At 44.4% G+C, this 22129-nt stretch overlaps 1 protein-coding gene and 1 non-coding gene across 4 annotated transcripts in view; one reads left to right on the top strand and one right to left on the bottom strand.

The window, feature by feature from the left end:
• Positions 1–12232: 12232 nt before the first annotated feature.
• On the bottom strand, positions 12233–12305 carry TRNAA-AGC (transfer RNA alanine (anticodon AGC)). Its single transcript has one exon. It is a non-coding gene; the product is annotated as a tRNA-Ala (tRNA).
• Positions 12306–12522: 217 nt separating this feature from the next.
• Positions 12523–22129, top strand: part of LOC143829841 (uncharacterized) — a 100363-nt gene continuing 90756 nt past the window's right edge. Inside the window, exon 1 of one of the 3 annotated variants that reach the window (XM_077321328.1) lies at positions 12523–12839. The gene's annotated coding sequence lies outside the window, so the exon portion shown is untranslated. Of the gene's footprint in view, positions 12840–13084; positions 13264–22129 lie in introns of those variants that run through there. The other 2 variants (XM_077321327.1, XM_077321329.1) reach the window with 2 other exon arrangements.

Consider the following 22129-nt stretch of genomic DNA (forward strand, 5'->3'; position numbering starts at 1 on the left):
TGCTACAGTCCCCATCTGCAGTGATCTTGGAGCCCAGGAAAAAAAATCTGTCACTGTCTCCATTTCTTCCCCATCTATTTGCCAGGATGAAAATAGTTACATAGTGATAAAAATGCAAAGAGAAATCTTCAATAGAACAAAAATCAATTTTTTTTCAAAATCAATATGAACTACCTATTTGCGGGACCGCTTATCTGCCTATGCCCTGCAGGGCTCTCCACTCAGTAGGTATGAACTTACTGACTGTCCCAGGTCCCGGAGACATTTGTCTGGCTTCAACCCTTTTTCAGCCCTGGCCCCAGCCTGGTTAAATGAGCTCCTGGAGGAGCTACGGGCCCGGTCAGAGTTGTCAGCTTTCTGCAGGGCCTGTAAGATGGAGCTCTTCCGCCAGGCTCTTGGTGTTTTCAGCAGAGGATCCCTTAGAGAGGGTTAGCTGCCCTCACTCCTGATGAGGGAACTCATTTGACCGAATGCTGAACAGGGGGTGGGGGAGTCAGAATTGGGATTATATCACCATCTGAATGTTTTAATGGTAATGTAGTATCTTAAAGGGTGTTTAGAGGTATTATATTTTATCAGTTTACTGTAAACCACTGCAAGACTATGGTAAGTGGTAGTATATAAATGTGAATGTAAATAAATGAATGAATAAATAAATTCTCCAAAAACAGTTGTGTATCACATCCAAAACATTCAAATGGTGGTTGACAGAGAACCTACCATTGTTTCTAAGGAATAAAGTAAAAAATACCCATTGAGGTCTACCAAGGATACATAAGGTGTTCATCATAAACAACATTTGGGTAAAAACCCATATTGCTTACCTCAGTAACTATCTCTAAGTGCTTACTCAGCTACATTTAGTCCAGTCATAGAATCATAGAGTTGGAAGGGGCCATACAGGCCATCTAGTCCAACCCCCTGCTCAACGCAGGATCAGCCCAAAGCATCCTAAAGCATCCAAGAAAAGTGTGTATCCAACCTTTGCTTGAAGACTGCCAGTGAGGGTGAGCTCACCACCTTCTTAGGCAGCCTATTCCACTGCTGAAATACTCTGACTGTGAATTTTTTTTTCCTGATATCTAGCCTATATCGTTGTATTTATAGTTTAAACCCATTACTGCACATCCTTTCCTCTGCAGCCAACGGGAACAGCATCCTGCCCTCCTCTAAGTGACAACCTTTCAAATACTTAAAGAGGGCTATCATGTCCCCTCTCAACCTCCTTTTTTCCAGGCTGAACATTCCCAAGTCCCTCAACCTATCCTCATAGGGCTTGGTCCCTTGGCCCCAGATCATCCTCGTCACTCTCCTCTGTACCCTTTCAATTATATCTACGTCCTTCTTGAAGTGAGGCCTCCAGAACTGCACACAGTACTCCAGGTGTGGTCTGACCAGTGCCATATACAATGGGACTATGACATCTTGTGATTTTGATGTGGTGCCCCTGTTGATACAGCCCAAAATGGCATTTGCCTTTTTTATCGCTGCATCACACTGCCTGCTCATGTTTAGTTTACAATCCACAAGTACCCCAAGGTCTTGTTCACACACAGTGTTACCTAGAAGCGTATCCCCCATCCAGTAGGCATGCTTTTCATTTTTCTGACCCAGATGCAGAACTTTACACTTATCTTTATTAAATTGCATCTTGTTCTCATTGGCCCATTTTTACATTGTGTTCAGATCTCGTTGAACTCTGTCTCTATTTTCCGGAGTATTTGCCAGTCCTCCCAATTTGGCGTCACCTACAAACTTGATGAGTAGTCCCTCCACCCCCTTATCCAGATCATTAATAAATATGTTAAAAAGTACCGGGCCGAGCACCAATCCCTGAGGTACACCACTACTCACCTCCCTCCAGTCTGATGAAAAAAGAAGGGAAGCAAGAACTACCATTTAAGAAAAAGGATTAATTAAATCAGCTGTTGAGATGAGTTAATGAACTGCAGTTGTTTTGGAGCCTCTTGCTAGGTATCTTGACTCTCTTATGGAGCCTGTCACAGAAAGCACTCCATCTTTTATCAAAGATACCAGAGACTTTATATCTTAAATAGAAAACACTTGTTCTTGTGTGCAGTGTTAGCCACTTTTGATGCAGAATCTCTTTATCTATTCCCCATGAAGAGAGCAGGATGTTTATTGAAAGTGTTTTCAATAACACCCATTTTCCTTTTCCTCCCATCCATTATCACTTAAATATTCTAGAATTTGTCTGGAACATAATTATTTTTGTTTTAACACAAACTGACCACCATTTGAATGTTTTGAATGTGATATGCAATTGTTTTTTGTGAGTTCATATTGATTTTGAAGAGTTTTTGCACTATTGAAGATTTCTCTCTGCATTTTTATCACTATGTAACTATTTTTATGTTACAATAATAACCTAGTAGATGTTTTCATCTACCTATTGTATAATTTGGTAAATGTCATCAATCACTATATTTTTAAATAGAGCATTTTGACTTCTTATCTTTAAACAGCCCGTGGCGCCACGGACTAAATAATTCGTTAAGCCCCCTTGAGGTGGGCTTTGTCCGTGATGAGGAAGGGTCCGGGTTGGACCCTTCCTCACGAAAGACAATCGGAGGGACCGATTCCCTCCGATTCCCAGCCTGAGCAACTGCGAGCCGCGCGCAGCGCGGCTCGCAGTTGCTCCCGGCCTGACGCGGTCAGGCCGCCGCCCCAGGGAGCCCCCGGCAGTCGCGCGAAGCGCGGCTGCCGGGGGTTCCCTGCCTGGCGGACTGATGCAGCAAGAGGCGTGAAGCGCCTCTCGCCGCGTCAGACCGCCGCCCGAGGGAGCCTGCCTGCCTGCTGCCTAAAAAAGCCTGCTGCCGCCGCCGCCACCGACAACGACGCCGACCAGCCCGCCGCCGGTGAGTCCTAGCGCCCGCTGCATTTCCCTGCAGCGGGCTTGCTTACTAGTCTTATATATATTGTTATGTAAAATTTGCCCATTGTATAAGTTGCTAAATCGTGGAATTGTTCATTAACAGATTTACAGAAGTGAACTGAAGAAGGGATATACCAAAATGTGTAAATGAATAAATCTAAGTGAAGATGGGAAACAGATAAAAAGTGGGTTGGTTAATGGCTCAGAAGGCCCTACAAGGGTAGAAAGCCATAGATATCACCCCCCAAAATACCCATTTCCTCAGGGGAACTATGGTTGTCCGTTTCCAGGTGGGGACTGGAGATAACCTGGAATCTCTAAATTAGGGTGACCAACTATCTGGCCCTGCAATTTAATAGCATTATTGTGATCTTTGCTACATTATTTTATACTTTTACAGTACCATTTTCTACATTGGTTCAACTACTTTTTTATTTTTGCATTTTTCTCCAGCTTTTGTCATCCTAGTCCTATTGCACTGTTTATTAGATATCCTGTGCTATCTGACTTCAGTGGTCTAGGGTGACCACATCCCCCCCTCAAAGATAGAAAGGCAGATTATAAGTAAAATGATTTGTCACATTTACTTCAAAGGTGCTTCAGAGCAACTAACTTGTCAGTGGGTTGATAATGATTTTGTACAAACAGAAGAAGCATGTTAACTTCTGACTCAAATGACTCAGCCATCTTCATGTAACATCTTCAGTCTCATGAGTTGGCGGGAGGGAATATGCAAGTCATATCCTACTGCCACTTCCTTATAACTATGCCCTCTTTTGCTGCCAGGTGAGTCACCTAAGCACTTTCATCCCTTGGAGAAACCTCTAGGACAGTGCCAAAGAAGAACATCTCGGGAACCACCCTGACATTGGGGTGTGGTGGAGTAGGCCTGCAGACCTGTACCACCCTGCCCTCCAAGGCTTTTCCAACACCTTTCTCGTAACCTGCCATCATCACCTGATCTTTGTAAGGAATTGCCTACTGGGAGGATCAGGACTCCCAGCTTCCCTTCCCCAAATCTGAGGCCCTGCCTCTGTGTCTCCCACTGCCCGGTGCCTGGGACAGTTTACTGTTTTGTGCACGCCTGGAGTAAGGTGACCAGATTGTCCCACTTTTGGAGGGAAATCTGGGGGTACCTGGCAAATTGTACTCATGTTGAAATTTAAAAAAAATATATATTACAATACTATTTTTGCATTCTATGCATTTGCTGCTCCATATAGACCAAATTTTTAATCAAGACCCCCCCCCCGCCCGGGTCAAAGGTGTCCCGCTTTACCAATGTTAAAATTTGGTCACCTTATTCTGGAGGAATATGAGCCTCTTGTGGCGCAGAGTGGTAAGGCAGCCGTCTGAAAGCTTTGCTCATGAGGCTGGGAGTTCAATACCAGCAGCTGGCTCAAGGTTGACTCAGCCTTCCATCCTTCTGAGGTCGGTAAAATGAGTACCCAGCTTGCTGGGGGGTAAATGGTAATGACTGGGGAAGGCACTGGCAAACCACCCCGTATTGAGTCTGCCATGAAAACGCTGAAGGGCATCACCCCAAGGGTCAGACATGACTCAGTGCTTGCACAGGGGATACCTTTACCTTTACTTTTATCCTGGAGGAATAGCTGTTTCCCAACTGGGGCCTCCCCCCTGGCAATATCATGAGCAGCATGGTGGAAATCTGTGCTGTACAGAGAAACACTAACAGCAGCATCAGGAGTTATACAATATTTATTAAAAAGAAAATGTTCACAAACATACTTTTAGCAAGGCTGAACAAGGTATTCAAAATAAATGGGTAAAATGCATTTCCTCTGTCCCTGTCTCTATACATGTCCTATAACACCATATGTTAAAATAAAAGACAGGCTCCTTCGTTTCGGAGTGGCTGATCTCTACAGAGCTTCTGTTACCTTGAAGCTTCCTTCAACAATCCAGGCAAGCACATGGCCCATGGCTGTCTTCTCCAGACCTCAAGACTTGTCTGCTCTGTTTCCCTCAGCACAAAAAATACTTCACTCCCCTGAGTGTTATCACCTCTCTTTTTCCCATCCATTACCAGGTGAAGCTGAGTCAGAAAGACTTCCTGAAGTCTGTCTAGTATTTAATTCCTCCAAATCTCTGTTCCCAACTTGGAGGGAGGAGGGGAGGAGATTGTCTAGATGCGACGGCCATCGGCCAACATTTATTTGTGGAACGCCCATCTGGTGTCTTCTGGGATGTTCCAGAGGATTTTTGGCCCGGCAAGGGTTAATACAGGTGCCGGGTTTTTGCCCTTCTATGTCCAAATTATTGTTCCCAAGTGTCTGTAATGCACCCCCCTTCTTTTTTTAATACTCTTGTTTGTTTAATGGCTATCCCAGCCCATTCTGGACCATTCTGCCCCCCCCCCCCCCAATTTGGAGTAAAATTAATTCACTGAGGCTTTTGAGGGGACAAGGGTGTCGATACCCCTTCCCCTTTTTTCTTTTAAATTGCGATTTCATAAAACGGAATACGTCGGTTGTTAATTAATGTAGTAATAATCACGCGCCACCCTTGGTCTCTCAAGCACTCGTGCTCGCCAGATGGCGATGTGTAGTCAAGATACGGTCTACTGCCTTTCCCAGTTTCTACAATCTCAGCTACATACCTTCTTACGTCATTGTCTAAAAGAACAGAACACTTAGATGTTGCCCCGCAACAACTCTGATTGGTTCCAAGAGCAGCAGTTCATGATGTGATTGGTAGAATGTTGACGCTATCTGAGACTCCGATCGGTGTTTGAAATTACTCCGTGCCTCATCGGCCTGTCTCGATGCGTCGCTGTTCTCCCAGCCTTCCTCCAGAGAGCTCAGTCCGGCAGCGGGGGCCTTTCGTCCCCGCTGTTTTATCTTCACGGCAACTCTTAGGCGGGGAGAGGGGTCTAAAGTCGCCCAGAGTTCTTAGAGAGACGAGCGTCTCCCCAGCCCTTGCCGCCGGCGTCGCTCTGCCAGTCTCCGTGCCTCAGCGTCCTATTAAAATCTCCTCCATTGCCTCGTCCTTGTCTTTCCCCAGTCGCTCAAGACAGAGTAAGAGCTGCAGCACAAACGGAAAGGATCGCTTGTTTAGAAAGGGAGGGGGCCGTTGCTGTTTCCAGTCCGACGAAGAATTAAAGTGAAACCAAAAGCTGCACACTATTTTATAATATAAATAATAGACGGAATTAGCTGGTTTTGTTATTGGATTTTCCCCCTCTTCCAATGTGAATTGGAATCTGTTTATTTTGAGAAATTCAAAATTTAGTTATCTAAGAGAGGAACTGAAGGAAGATGATTTGGGATGTAACTGTGCTTGTTGGGGAGAGGTCACCCCACCCATCCAGTAGGTATTATTAACCAGTTTGGCTGCCATTGGGCTACTGTTAGTTAATGGGGCTTATATATTCCATTTTACAATAGAGAGACATTCTCTACTGATTTTGATACGTTCAGATGGAGGCTGTCCTTTCCTCCAAGGTTAAGGTTAAGGTACACTACACTGCTCCAGCCTTCACTCAGCGCCTCCTACCTAAATCAGCTCTGCAACCTATCCTGTGCAAAAAGCAGACAAGTATCACTTGCACGATCACTTTAAAATCTCTATCTCAGCATCCAACTTGATGAAAGAATACCAGCTAGCTCAAAAGCTTGCAATCTGTTCTGGAATATTGTGTTTATCACCTCGTATAACTCAGTGCAAAAAAAATGAATAAATATGCCTCAAGTTATAGCACTGCAGAATATTAAAGCACATCCACCTAGCCACAGGATTTAAAGCCAATACGCAAGCGCGTAACCTCTGTAATGGACATTCTGTGGATTCTGTATTAACAGCCTCTCCATTTGCTTAGTGGCATATTCTCTGGTGAAATAGCAGGCATTGTTCATAGTATTGATTCATATTGATTGTTGGAGCAGTGATTATAATTATTATCCTGATTAAGTGGATGGCATTCCATTGTACTAGCATTTTGGATGATTTCCCAAGAGACTTGTGTGTGTGTGTGTGTGTGTGTGTCTTTGTTGTTAAACACGCCTGAAGAAGCAGAGTGTTCAGAATTTTTCTCAATGCATAAAGAGCACATGTAGATGTCTCTGCTGCCTGTTGCATTTTGAGTGCTGAGGAAAAAAACCAACTTGGAAGATTTTCCCACAAAATCTGACTGCTGCTTATTGACTAAGAAATGTTTGTATGAGATAAGTATGAAAAACAAACAAGAACCACATGCCAAAAGAACATACAGCCTTTCCAGAGCTACATATTGCCTTTTACAAAAATGGGTTGATTACATTGGCAAAGACTATTGTTGCAATAGAGTCCACCAGTACCAGCTGCTCTCCCGCCTACTAAAAATATAAGCAGTTTCATACATTCTGAGATTCATACATACATTCTGAGATTAGAAAATGCATGGGGATTAATGACTGGACATGAAAAAGAGTTTCAGAGGGTGTAGTATTCTGAATGTTTTTCCTGTGAATAAGCCCCACTTAATAAAAGCAAACATGGCCAATTATGAAAAACGACCAGATTGTAGGCAACATTAGTCAGGAAAAAACACACAATTCTGATAGTGCCTATATTGTGAACTATGCAGGGTGTTTCCCACATGTTTCCTTAAGCCCAGCACAAAACCACCTCATTTCATTTTGAGAGGAGAAACTGTGGCTTAGAGGCAGAGCACATGCCTTGTCTTGCATGCTTCTGGTCCCAGGTTCATTCTTCACATAGGTAGTGGTACCCCTGGAAGCGAGGGGTGTGCTAATGAAAGTAGGGTGTTGGGAACACACAGACCAAAGAACCATGGATCAGTTGTGAAAATTAATTGGCCTGAGAAGCTCAAGGAGGTCCCCACACTTCTGGTTTTCCACTAATATGTAGGACAGAACTGGTCAACAGATCTTTTAAAAATAAAATAAATAGAGCTGCATTGTAAAAATTATTCTGGAAGACATTTCAATAGAGGGAACACGTCTGTGAAATATACTATTAATATGTATTGTCTGTTGCCACATGTTTTGATCTTGCTGTCACTGCATTCTATTTCTACCTATGTAATACAATGTCTTGCATTGTTCAACATGTTGTGTTTAATAATTATGCCCTCCTGCAGATTTCTGCTATCCTGTTACATCGTCTGTTAGATGTCTCTTCATCCTGATTGCACGAACTTACATTATGTAAACTGCCTTGAATCTCAGCAAGAAAGGTGGACTATAAATTACATTTAAAAAATAAAAATGGGTGGATACTGAGCTTATTACTAATGTGGTCCTGATGCACTGCACTATTTTTATTTGTTTGTTTGTTTGTTTATTTCTAGACTGCCCTTCCATATGGCTCAGGGCGGTTTACATACAACATGGGGGGATACATGGAATGAATTAATATATAATATAAAAAATACAACAACAATAATATAACACAATTTCAGTGAACTTATAAACAATATAACAGGAACAGAACTTAGCAAAGGCCCTTAGAGAGGACAGACTGGTTCAGGCCATGGAGAGGATATCCGAGGGGGGACCTGTTGTCAGTCTCAAGCAAATGCCTGGTGGAGGAGCTCCCTTTTGCAGGGGAATTTTGGGAGTTCGGACAGGGCCCTGATCTCTTCAGGGAGCTCATTCCACCAAGTGGGGGCCTGGACAGAAAAAGCTCTGGCCCTCGTGGAGGACTGACATGCTTCTTTGGGGCCAGGGATCACTAGCCAGTTGACGGTGGCAGAGCGTAATGCTCTTTTGGGGGTATAGGCAGAGAGACGGTCTCTTAGGTACACTGGGCCCAGGCTATGTATGGCCTTGAAGGTAAGAACGAAAACCTTAAGCCTGATCCATAATTCAATTGGGAGCCAGCTGAGTTGTTGAAGTATAGGCCGGATATGAGATCTCCATGGTGTATTGGTGAGAATCCTGGCTGCTGCATTCTGGACCAATTGCCGTTTCCAGATCAAGAATAAGGGTAGGCCTGCATAGAGCAAGTCTAGAGGTGACCATCGCATGGATCACTGTGGCTAGGTGTTCTGGTGCCAAGTAGGGCGCTAGTAGCTTGGCTTGCCATAGGTGGTAGAAGGCCTGCCTTGCTACTCTTGTGACCTGTGCTTCCATGGAATCACTGCTGCTGAAGAAGATGAAGTTGACCAGTTCTATGTAGCCCTACAACACCTTCTAGAAGCAATGCCAAAAAATGATGTGCTTATCATCATGGGGGATTGGTATGCTAAAGCAGGAAGCCAAAAGATAACTGGGATAACAGGCAAGTTTGGCCTTGGAGTACAAAATGAAGCAGGGCACAGGCTGGTAGAATTTTGTCAAGAGAATACAATGGTCATAGCAAACACTCTTTTCCAACAACCCAAGAGACGACTCTACACATGGACATCACCAGACGGTCAACACAGAAATCAGATTGACTATGTGCTCTGCAGCCAAAGATGGAGAAGTTCTACAGTCAGTAAAAACAAGACCAGGAGCTGATTGTGGTTCAGATCATCACCTTCTTGTTGCAAAATTTAGGCTTAAATTGAAGAAAGTAGGGGAAAGCACTAGACCACTCAGGTATGAACTAAATCATATCCCCGACGAATATACAGTAGAGGTGACAAATAGATTTAAGGAATTAGATCTGATAGACAGAGTGCCTGAAGAACTATGGACGGAGGTTCGCAACATTGTACAAGAGGTAGCAACTAAAAGCATCCCAAAGAAAAAGAAAAGCAAGAAATCAAAATGGCTCTCTGAGGAAGCTTTACAAATAGCTAAGGAGAGAAGGGAAGTGAAAGGCAAGGGAGAAAGAGAAAGATACACCCAATTGAATGCAGAATTCCAGAGAAAAGCTAGAAGAGATAAGAATGCTTTCTTAAATGAACAGTGCAAACAAATAGAAGAAAACAATAGAATTGGGAGGACCAGCGATCTTTTCAAGAAAATTGGAGATATGAAGAGAACGTTTCATGCAAAGATGGGTATGATAAGGGACCAGAATGGTAGGGACCTCACAGAAGCAGAAGAGATTTTAAAAAGTGGCAAAATTATACAGAAGAACTATACAAGAGCGAGCTTAATATCCCTGATAACTACAATGGGGTAGTTACTGACCTGGAGCCAGATATCCTGGAATGTGAAGTCAAATGGACCTTAGGAAGTCTGAGCAACAATAAAGCTAGTGGTGGTGACAGCATTCCAGCTGAACTATTCAAAATCTTAAAAGACGATGCAGTAAAAGTGCTATACTCAATATGCCAGCAAATTTCGAAAACTCAACAATGGCCACAGGATTGGAAAAGCTCAGTTTACATTCCAATCCCAAAGAAGGGCAATGCCAAAGAATGTTCGAACTACCACACCATTGCACTCATGCTAACAACATTATGCTCAAAATTTTACAAGCTAGGTTCCAGCAATATGTGGATCAAGAATTTCCAGAAGTACAGGCAGGATTTTGAAGAGGCAAAGGAACTAGAGATCAAATTGCCAACATACGCTGGATCATGGAGAAAGCTAGGGAGTTCCAGAAGAACATCTACTTCTGCTTAATTGACTATGCTAAAGCCTTTGATTGTGTGGAGGACAACAAATTGTGGCAAGTTCTTGAAGAGATGGGAATACCAGAGCATCTTATTTGTCTCTTGAGAAACTTATATGCAGGTCAAGAAGCAACAGTGAGAACTGAACATGGAATCACTGATTGGTTCAAAATTGAGAAAGGAGTTCAGCAAGGCTGTATATTGTCGCCTTTCCTATTTAACTTGTATGCGGAGAACATCATGAGAAAGGTGGGATTAGAGGAGTCACAAATTGGGATCAAGATTGCAGGGAGAAATATCAACAACCTCAGATATGCAGATGATACCACTCTAATGGCAGAAAGTGAAGAGGAACTAAAGAGCCTGTTGATGTGGGTGAAAGAGGAGAGTGCAAAAGTTGGCTTGAAACTCAACATCAAGAAAACAAAGATCATGGCAATTAGATGGGGGGAAATGGAGATAGTGACAGATTTTATTTTCCTTCACTTCAGATGGGGACTGCAGCAAAGAAATTAAAAGACGCTTGCTCCTGGGGAGGAAAGCTATGGCAAATCTAGACAGCATCCTAAAAAGCAGAGACATCACCCTGCCAACAAAAGTGCGTTTAGTCAAGGCTATGGTCTTCCCAGTTGCAATGTATGGCTGCGAAAGTTGGACCATAAGGAAGGCCGAGCGTCAAAGAATTGAGGCTTTTGAACTCTGGTGCTGGAGAAGACTCTTGCGAGTCCCTTGGACTGCAAGGCGAACAAACCGGCCAGTCCTAGAGATCAGCCCTGACTGCTCCTTAGAAGGCTAGATCCTGAAGATGAAACTCAAATACTTTGGCCACCTCATGAGAAGGAAGGACTCCCTGGAGAAGAGCCTAACGCTGGGAGCGGTTGAGGGAAATAAGAAGGGGACGACAGAGAATGAGGTGGCTGGATGGAGTCACTGAAGCAGTAGGTGCAAACTTAAATGGACTCCGGGGAATGGTAGAGGACAGGAAGGCCTGGAGGATCATTGTCCATGGGGACGCAGTGGGTTGGACATGACTTTGCACCTAACAACAACAACAACAACTGAAAAAAAATAACACTATTACTATTGGTTTAAAAATTACTATCTCTTCTTGTAAGTAATATTGTATATTTCCATTTTAATACAATCCAGTAGAATATAAAGTTTGCATTTATTAGTTGTGGGTCTTTAGAAACACTTTTAAAATGTAGAAATAACTGATTTTTTTTTAAAATAATGGGAATGTTGTTAATATTTATTTGTCACACAATTTAGTGTACATCAGTTTTGCTTATTGTTTCTCAAGAGTGCTAAAATGTTGATAGCTCTGGCGAACTGAATAACATTTTTTCAGTGTCACTCTTTGACTGAAATAATATTCATCCCTTTTATATGTGCACGACCTGGACTTTTTTCGCTAAGGAGGAGAAAAATTGAAAGACAGTGCATGTAGCAGTGCATACAAGTTCCAAAGATGAAATCTGGTGGTTACCATGTAAGTAGGAATAATAATGGAATGTAGTCAATAGAATTTGATAATTGTTTTAGTGGGGGAAATAGCATCGGTTTCCAGTTCTAAAGCATTGGTGTTTTTCAGTGGATTTCCCAACATATCAGGGGACTCCGACATTTTCAGATCAAGCATGTATGTTTTGCGGTTGGGCAAATACATCGGAAAGACCTAGCAATGGCTTTGAGATTGTCCGTAGTTTCCCAGCACCGCGTTCTGTTTTCTTGCACCTAATTTGGTTATTTAGATATGAGATGTATCGAAATGCTAGAGGGGCGAAAATCTTTTTAAAAAAACCACCGAACCACGAAAATATTGGAGAATGCGGGCATCGATCCCGCTACCTCTCGCATGCTAAGCGAGCGCTCTACCATTTGAGCTAATTCCCCAGCTCGGTTTGTACCTTCTCATTCTCTCTCCTTGTCTTGCATTATTTCCTAAACTGGGTTTCTACCGTGTTTTATAACCTCTTCTTTGCACAGCCATGTCTCTCCAGCCTTCAGACTAATCATAAAGCAAGCAGGAGAGTTCCTGTCCTTCCCTCACCCCAAAAGAAGACTGTATGGGGAACAGGACTACATTTCCCATAATGCCTTAGAGCGCGCCTGCGTGGCATCTTCCTAAGGGGTGTCTGGAGGCGCCGTCGGCAGCCGCGGGTTTCTCCCGGGTGGGGGCTGCTGGCGTTCTGCGAGGCGGAGATTCAGGGCGCGCAGCGGCATCTTCGGCCGGAGAAGGATGAAGAGCGCGCGCGCGCGGAGGAAGAAGGGGTTCTCGCCAGTTTCGCGCGTCTCTCCTGCCCCGCTTTGAGGTGAGGAGACGGGGACCGGCTTCCCCTCCGACGAGCGGCGCAGTGCCTGCCTGGCTGCGAGCAAGGGGACCGGCAGCGTGCCGTGCCCGTCGCTTCTGTCTGCAGGAGCAGCGAGGCAAGTGCGCCGAATTCCGGGGTGGCTGGCAGGCTGGGGCCAGTGGGGTCCGTGTCGGGTGTGCCGGGGAAGGCGGCTCTCCCCGTGAGTGTATTGTGGCCGTGGGGCGAGAGGGGGGAGGCTCCGCGCGTGCTGACGAGGCTGGGGGTGGTTTGTGATTGTCTCCGGGGCTGGGAGGAGGGGGTGTGGGCGCGTGGAATGCGCCTTCCCGGGGTTTTGGCGTGCCGAGGGAAGAAGAGGGCGTGTGGGGCCGGTTGCGGAGTACTGGGAGCGCTTTGGGTTTGAGAGGCCGGTGGCTCTTCCGAGATTCTGCGTAGATCTTGCTTGGCTCGGGCCGCGGATAATGGAAAGCGCGGAGCGGCGGGGCTGCTGGCAGGAGCAGAAGTTTATTATATCGTTAGAAGGCGTGTGGATGTACTTCGCGGTAAGTAACGCGCAAAGTTGGGCTACGTTTTACTTGCGTGTATGTTTAATTACACCCCGTGGAAGTGAGAGCGTTGCTAGTGGGACCCTTGTCAAAGTATTATTATTTTTGTGCTTGCTGTGCATAGTGGGCACTTTGCAAAGGGGAAGAAGCTGCACAGGAGAGCTATATTGTAGTTAAACTCCTACCACTGGAATAGAAAGGAATAATTTGTTTCACGAATATGATTCTCAGATATTACAGATGAGAACGCCGAATGCTGTATTCAGCACCCAAGGGGTAATCCAGGAGCTCGTAGCATCGGCATACACAAAGTTTGCTGTTCTCTGCGAAGCATGTTGCAACAGCCATGGATCTATAAAGATTGCTGCTTGTTACGTTTTAACAGAAACCTGCAAACATTTGTAGGTAATCGAAACCTCATGCTGTGCAAAAGGTTTTGCATGCTAGCAAACTATGTGCCACTATGAACAGACACACAGCACAGATTTTTTAAAACTCTTTTATTAACAGGATATTTTGACTTTTTGAAACAAGATTGCTCACACCTTGAATAAACCTTTGTTGATCTTAAAGGTGCCATTGGTCTCAAACTAATTCTCAGAATTGTGATGGAGGCAAACGTTCATATAGTTATTTTTTCATGGTTGAAGGAGGCTGTGTGTGGAAGACATAGTAAAAATCGAATTTACTGGTCGTGATTTAGGATCTGTTTTAATATGAGGAACTGTCGAAGTGTCCTTTAAAGCAGTGGTCCCCAACCTGCGGGCCGCGGCCCGGCAGCGGGCCGCAAAGGCCAAGGCGCCGGGCCGCGGCTCCCTCTCCCCGCCCCCCCCCCCGCAGTAAAAAACCCCCGCAGTAAAAAACCCGGGAAGCTACTTACTGCGGGGAGGGCCGGCTGCGCCCGCGCGGCCCGCGGGTGCGGCCCGATCAACGGGCGCGGCCGGGCGCGGCCCGATCCGCGGGTGCGGCCCACGGGCGCGGCCGGGCGCGGCTCGCGGGCGCGGCCCGATCCGCGGGTGCGGCCCACGGGCGCGGCCGGGCGCGGCTCGCGGGCGCGGCCCGATCCGCGGGTGCGGCCCACGGGCGCGGCCGGGCGCGGCTCGCGGGCGCGGCCCGATCCGCGGGTGCGGCCCGCGGGTGCGGCCGGGCGCGGCCCGAAGCATGGGCGTGGCCGCGGGCCCTGCGGGCGCGGCCCGATGCCCTGCCGGTCCCCAGCCTAATAAAGGTTGGGGACCACTGCTTTAAAGCAATTAAAATTGTATACAGCGAGGTAGACAAAGCTTACAAGTAAAAAGAAAAGTGACTTGATGAACCAATTGTGTTACATTCCACTGGTTTTGTTGTAGCAAGTTCATTTCATGTGATATCCATCTGTTGTGGATAGCAATAAGCAATGTAGTTATAATGGCATTGAACATCTGATGAGATATGTATGAATGAAACTGAAAAATATTGAGTGCAGCCTGTAGCAAGTTAGTTGAATCTAAGTCAAGCCTTGACGCATTTTCATCTTTATGAGTCACCCCCCAAAATTTAGAAGCCAGACATTTTAAAGCCTTTAGGGGGTTGTATTTTAATGACAATACTTTATGTTTATTGCTACGACAAAACCTAATAATAAACTGTTCAGATTTTTAAAGCTTTAACAAAGGTGTTGTTGTGTATAAATAAATATGGTCATTATCACAACAAAAAGTTAGCCTCTATTCCTTGCCAAACAAGCTTTGTCCCCCTGTTGAAGATCGCCAAGAGGCACTAAATGAAAATACTTGACAGCTGAAAATGCTAGGCACCACAATGAAATTTCTAGATACCATAGTGCCTGGGATTTGTTGAGATCTGATGTAAGTGCTCTTTATGTTTTAGCTGTAAGTTTAGAGAATACTGTTTGTGCACATGCTATTGCAATCAGTGGCTCAAGTTAAGTGCAACTAGCTAGATTGTAGTGGTTTCATACATTTTATGACTAACTTCCTTTGGACCACAGAATATGAAAGTATACACAGCTTTTCTGTAGCTTATACTTGGGATATTCCAGTCACATGTTTACTACTTTGTTCATGAGATCATTGGGTGGTGTTTGCTTTTTTCATGGCAATGAGCCACACATTTTATCTCTTTCATTCAACTGTGAAGTCATACTTCTAGCATAAAAATATGTGAACTTCATATTTTTATCAGCTACTTGAGCATTCTCATAATTGTGCAGTTATTAAAGTGGCAATCCACTTGATATGTCTTAATGTTACATCAGAGTTGCTTTTAAAATATGTGTTAGGGTGGTCAGTTTGTAATGCTAACTGGTGATTTGTCAGAATAGCCCAGCCTTTCTTAACATTTTTACCATTGAGAAACCCCTAAAACATTCTTCAGGCCTCAAGAAACCCCAGAAGTTGCGTGATCATGCATAATATGGCTGGGAAGCACAGCTGGGTACACACCCACCTGGAGGCCCTCCCCTTCCCACCCCCTTCAGACTCATAATTGGGCAATGGGGGGGTCAAAATGATCTTATATGATCGCATATTGCCTGATAAATGTTTAACAAATTAAAAAAAATTAATAACCTCCACCCATTTGGGAACCTCTTCCAGGGCCTTCAAGAAACCCTAGAGTTTCATGAAACCCTGGTTGAGAAAGCCTGGTATAGCCCATCTGTATATATGATGGCTTCAGTCCTTTGCATTTTTAGACCTATAAATATACAGAGAGAAGTTGTGATGTGCATGGACTTACTGTGTTACGTAGCTGTTGGGCTGCAGTTGGTTTGGGGGGCTGCATGTACAACTCTAGCTGCTGATAAGCACGCATTGTGAACTCTGGGAACTAAGTCCTGCTACCTTAGCAATTAACTGAACTTGTTAATCTTATTCAAGTATTTCTCAAAAGGATTTTATTTGCCTTTCCAATAATACTTGGTTAATGTGCTTCAATTTAGTCATCACATTCTAGCTTTGTGGATAATTTCTATCTATGTCTCCTGCTTACACATATCTTATGTGTGTTAAGGTGGCAGTGAGCCTGGAAAGACATACCTAGAATAAGTAGTTACCCATCCATGGAGTGTCACCACAGAACCAATACATTGTAAGATAAACATAGTAGTAAATGGGTGACACAGTTTTTTAGTCGTATCAGAAAACAATTAATACAACTGAGATAGATGTGCTTGCTCTTTCTCCCCTCTTGGAACTTAATATAGACTTACCCTATATACTTGCGTAGAAGCCTAGTTTTTCAGCACCTTTTTTCACACTGAAAAAGCCCTCCTACTGAAAAAGCCACATGCGGGTATATACAGTAATTGAAATAAAAGCCTGCTCCAGCCAGCCAATCGTTGATCTGGCAGCTTGTAGGACATCAACGGTTTGACTGAAGGACTCTGATCTTTTTTTCCTTTTGCCTTCACTTCTTCCTCTTCTTAATCACATCTTCCAAACTATTCTTTTGGTTTCTGTGGGTGAAAAGCGGGGTACAAAAACCAGCAGCTATTCATCTTCTTGACTCTTCTGTATTTGTTGGGGGGGGGGGAGGCTAGACGGGAGAGCCTGTGATGATGGAGCATTCCCCACCCTCGACTTATATGCGAATCAATAGGTTTGCCTAGATTTTGTGGTAAATTGGGTGCCTCGGGTTATATGCGAGTATATACAGGACTTGTGTTGATCTAGCTGATGCTCATGTGAGACAGATGAGCTTAGAGTGTACACATATTGTTCTGTCTTTGTGATTTGCTTGTTTTGTTACTTGTCATTTGCTTGTTACTGATCCCTGGGACATTATGTTTCAATACCTTTTCCTGCTGAATATAAAGGCTGATCTGCTGAAGTATTCTGGCCTAATTATTTTTTGAGGAAAGAAGTCTGCATAATTTTCAGCTTCCTGTGGTCGTCTTACCTTTTAAAATCTATTCTATGCGCCGCTAATGGAGAAGAGCTTGTGTACTTTCTTGTAACCTTTCTCTTTTGTTGTACCACAGCATTATACTTGTTTCTCTTACACTTTTACTGTAGGCATGGCTACACTGTACTCTTTACTGAAATTCTCAAATCTAGTAAATAAGCTTAGCAGCTAACACAGAGTCTTAAAGCAGTTGTCGAATGCTAAGAAATCATGAACATTTAGGGATGCATTTTCCTTAAACAACATAAGATTAAAGTACTCTGAATGAATTACTGCGTAATCTGTGTGATTCTTCTTGTCACTTCAAATTCTGGTGAAGAAGTGCTTATATGAATGATTGCAAGTAATGAAGAGTAAATGTGCCAGGCCATTAGTTTATCAATTAGTTTATCAGTTGTTACCTCAAAGGTGCACATGTGGCAGTTCTTTGTCTGTGGACTTGCAGTGGCTTTGGATGGATATAAATTGTCTTGCATGCCTGGTTTATTTTAAATGTTGCATTCTTTAAGAGGATGGACATGTATGAAGAACATGTCATACGTTTTTTGTTTATATATAGCATCCTATTTCAACTTTTTTACCATTGAGAAACCCCTGAAACATTCTTCAGGCCTCAAGAAACACCAGAAGTGGTGCGAATCATGCAGAATATGGTTGGGAAGCATAGTTGAGTACATGCCCACCTGGGGCCCCTTCCCTCCCCACCCTCCAGTCCCAGCATTGGCTATTTTGGGATGGGGGGGCAAGTTGACGTGACCATATATGGACATATCACCCAATAAATGTTTAACAAATGTTTTATAATATGTAAGAAGTAAATAACTCCTACCCATACAGGACGCCCTTCCATGGCCGTCAAGAAAACCCCATGATTTGAGAAAGCCTGATATATAGTAATCATTTTCATTCTTTATTTTTGCCTGTTCTTCACAAGTAAGCATTTAATTTGTGCATAGGCAGCACCTACCTATGTTATTTACAGATTGCTTCCATACAGAGGATTTACTGTAGTTTAGCAATCAAACTTGAGTTCGCTTGTTTATTTGTTGGAGGGGGATGGAGTTGAGTAACATGATTTTATATCCAGCCTTTTTAGTAGTGACTCACAAGGCCAAATTTACTCTCTGTAGTGATGCAACATGCAAATCAACAAAACCCTAAAAGCCTGATACCCATTTTTACAGGCTTCACGATCCAATTTTGAGTGAGGACCCACAGCTTGGGAGATATAACTCAGATCATCTATTATGCTGCTTCCCCCCTGTTTCTCTGATCTTTCCCAAACATAGTTTGGTACAACTCTGCTCCATCTTCTATATGAGAGCCTTTCAAGTATTTGAAGATGGTTATCATATCACCACTCTGTCATCTCCTCTCCAGGTTAAACAGACCAAGCTCCCTCAACCTTTCCTTATACAATTTAGTCTCCAAACCCCTCACCATTTTCGTAGCCCTCCTCTGGACATGCTCCAGTTTCTCTATATCTTTCTTCAGTTCTGATGCCCGAAACTGAATACAGTACTCCAAGTGAAGACTTACCAAAGCAGAGTATAGCGGTAACTGTACCTGACATGATATGGTCTTTTAATACAGCCTAAAATCCCGTTTGCCTTTTTAGCTACCTAGTCACACTGCTGACTCATGTTTAATGTCTGGTCTACTAAGACTGCCGGATCCTTTTCACATGTACTACTGCCAAGACAAGTCTCACGCCTCCTATAGTGATGCATATGATTTTTCCTGCCTAAATGAAGAACTTTACATTTATCACTATTGAAATTCATTTTAGCCCAGTTTTTTAGTTTGTCAAGATAATCTTGTATTTTGATTCAGTCTTCTGGTGAGTTTGCTAACCCTCCCTGTGGAAGTGCACTGGTTTACAGGCCCTTTAAAAAGTTGCCAGTTTTGAAAGGGCCCAGATCTCTGTTGGCAGCTCATTCCACCTGGCTCTGGTGGAGATCAGCCACACTCCTTTGGCGTTGGAGACCTTTAAAAAGCCTGGGAAAAGGCCTCCCATATGGGAGGGTCAGCAGAGGACTGGTTCAAGTGAAATACTTGGAAACCTCCATCTGGATGCTCCATTGCTGCTGCAAGTGCCTCTGCATTCCCAACAGCAGTGACAACTCTGTGGACAATAGTTGGAAGCAACTGTAATTGAGTAAGATTGGAGATTGACACCCTTACTCAGGGTTTTGTATTTGTAGGTCAACATTTTCTGCTTTCTCTGGAGACACCATATGAAAAGGAAGACTTAACTGTGACCTTTGTGGTGCTGATGGATAGTGCTGTCAAGACACAGTCAACTGATGGCGACCCCAGGATTTTCAAGGCAAGAGACATTCAGAGATGGTTCATCATTGCCTGCCTCTGCATTGCAACCCTGGACTACCCTGTTGAGGGCCAACCCTGCCTAGCTTCCACGAGCCAGCCTGTCAGGGAGTGGCGGGCAATCAATCAATCAAAAACAACAAGAATAATCTGAGAAGATTAGACTAGCCTGGGCTATCCAGATCACAGCATGTCTATATTTTTAGAGGATATTAAATTGGTAAAGTGTAGACTTTCACAGAGCTAACTACTGTAGGATAAAAACATGTTGGGAAATGTAAAATAGTGTCTTTGGCCAGTTCATATTGTTTTCTGAGACCAATATGGTGCAAATAGTGTATTATTGAAAGTTAGTCTTTCCCTAAATTCTGTGATGGGTATTCCTGTTTTCTTTTAAAACAATCTTTTAACTAGGTTCTGGAGACTTCTAGTATCTTGTAGCAGGGATGCTGGGGATAGAACCCCTCCCCCATACAATTTATTTGAAGAAGAGTTGTTTTTTATACCCCACTTCTAGTACCTGAAAGAATCTCAGATCAACTTCTCTTCACAGACACCCTGTGAAGTAGGTGGGGCTGAGAGAGCTCTGACAGGATTTCTTTGTGAGAATAGCACTATGACGACTGTGACTAGCCCAAGGTCACCCAGCTGGCTGCATGTGGAGGAGTGGGGAATCAAATCTGCCAGATTAGACGCCACCATTCATAACCACTCCACCAATTGCCTTCCTCTCCTCCAAAGCTGCTAGTAGTCCAACAATAGGGATAGGGGAAGACAACGCACTTGTCTTTAGGGCCGCTGCCAAAGCGGCCGTTCATGCCCGAAGCAGCCAGCGTGTGGCGTGCGAGGGGGGGAGGCGCCACCGGTGGTGGTGCGGCAACTGGCGTACTGGCGCCGGTGCCACCTCTCCCCCCTGCACTATAGTGCTGGCTGCTTCGGGCATGAATGGCCGCTCCGGCGGCTGAAGCGCACATCCCTATGTTGTCATTCCCTAACTACCAATACTGCTGTGGTAAAATTCAAAAGACTCAATGGCTGTTTTAAGGTTTGTTTCTGTTTGTGTTTAATGGATGATCTAGTCCAGTGGTCCCCAACCTTTTTATCACTGGGGACCGGTCAACGCTTGACAATTTTACTGAGGCACGGGGGGTAGTCTTTTGCCGAGGGTCATCGCCACCGCTGCCTGTGCCCCTGCTCTGCTTGCTTTCCTACCGCCACCCCTGACTTCCTGCCACCCACTGGGGGGTGCTGCTAGCAGCAGCTGCTCAGTGCCACGCCAAGGGGGAGCCCCTGCCATGGCGGCCGCCAGACAGCACCAAAGGTGAGCCGGCGGCAGACTGGCAGGGCAGCCCCCAAGGCAGCAGCTAGGGAGGAGGATGAGGAGCCGCGGCCCAGTACCAATTGATCCATGGACCGGTCCCGGTCCCCGGACCGGGAGTTGTGGACCACTGCTTTAAATGCCTCCCCTCCTTTCTTACCTGAGAAAGTGGGGGGAGGAAAGAATGCATTCCAAGCAACTGAATGAATGCATGAATCCAAGCAACTGAAAGAATGCATTCCAAGCAACGTCATCACCTTTAAATGCGATTCCCCCCCCCTTTTCCAGGCACTCTCCGCTGCCTGGAAAGGCGGGGAACAGAGCCATGTGCAGGGAGGGAAATTCCAACCGGATTGGATTCGTCCAAATCTGAACCAGTAAGGGGTGATTCAGATTCAGTTCATCATTCCAAGAACTTTTTTCCTCTGCACAGAGTGCCCAAACATCAGAGGTAGAGAGAGAACTCGTTGTTTCTATTAAGATTAGGTAACATATCAGACTGAAATGCCACACATTCTATTTACATACTGTAAAATCATAGTGATCAAATAATTCCAGAGTTGTTTTTTTCTCCACTATGCAACTAGTATCATGCAAGGAATGCAGCAGGAAATTTTGAGTTGAGTTGATTGTGCATAGAAATCGCTCAACAATAATGAGGACTTTTTAAAAAAGCAGTCTAATCACAAAAATGGCTTCTGATTGTTTCCATGTACATTCCAGTTTCCATGGAGGTTTTGTCATATGATCTCAACACAGCTGGTTCCCATATGTGAACCTTCCTTCAGCTGTGCACTCCTGACTTAACTGCAGAGTTCCACTAAAAAATATCTGTTTGCCAGATTATTTAAGAGGATTTACTTTTCTTATTTATTTTCCTATTGGACTGAGAAACTAAGATCAACAAGCATTTAATGTTTTCAATGCTTGGAGTGCATTACAAGTAACTTTAAATCAGCTTTGTAAGGTAGACCAGTATTATTTGCTGCATGCATCTGAAGCATTTTACTGGAATGTGATAATGTTTTCCTGATATTCTGCCCTAGTCTATTCTTTCTTACTTCCACTATTGAACATGAAATAACTGTGTTCAAAAGATCCAGTTAATTCAAACCTGCAGGAGAAAAGGAGAACCAAATAAGACCAACTAAGCATCAGTCAGCAAACCTGTGACTAGATCAGTGGTTCCCAACCCCCGGTCCGGGGACTGGGACCGGTCCGTTGATCAGTCGGTACCAGGCCGCAGCTCCTCCTCGTCCTCCTCCCTGGTTGCTGCCACAGGGGCTGCCCTGCCGCTCTGCTGCCGGTTCACCT

Source organism: Paroedura picta, chromosome 2, assembly GCF_049243985.1.
Source record: "Paroedura picta isolate Pp20150507F chromosome 2, Ppicta_v3.0, whole genome shotgun sequence".
Lineage (NCBI taxonomy): Eukaryota > Metazoa > Chordata > Lepidosauria > Squamata > Gekkonidae > Paroedura > Paroedura picta.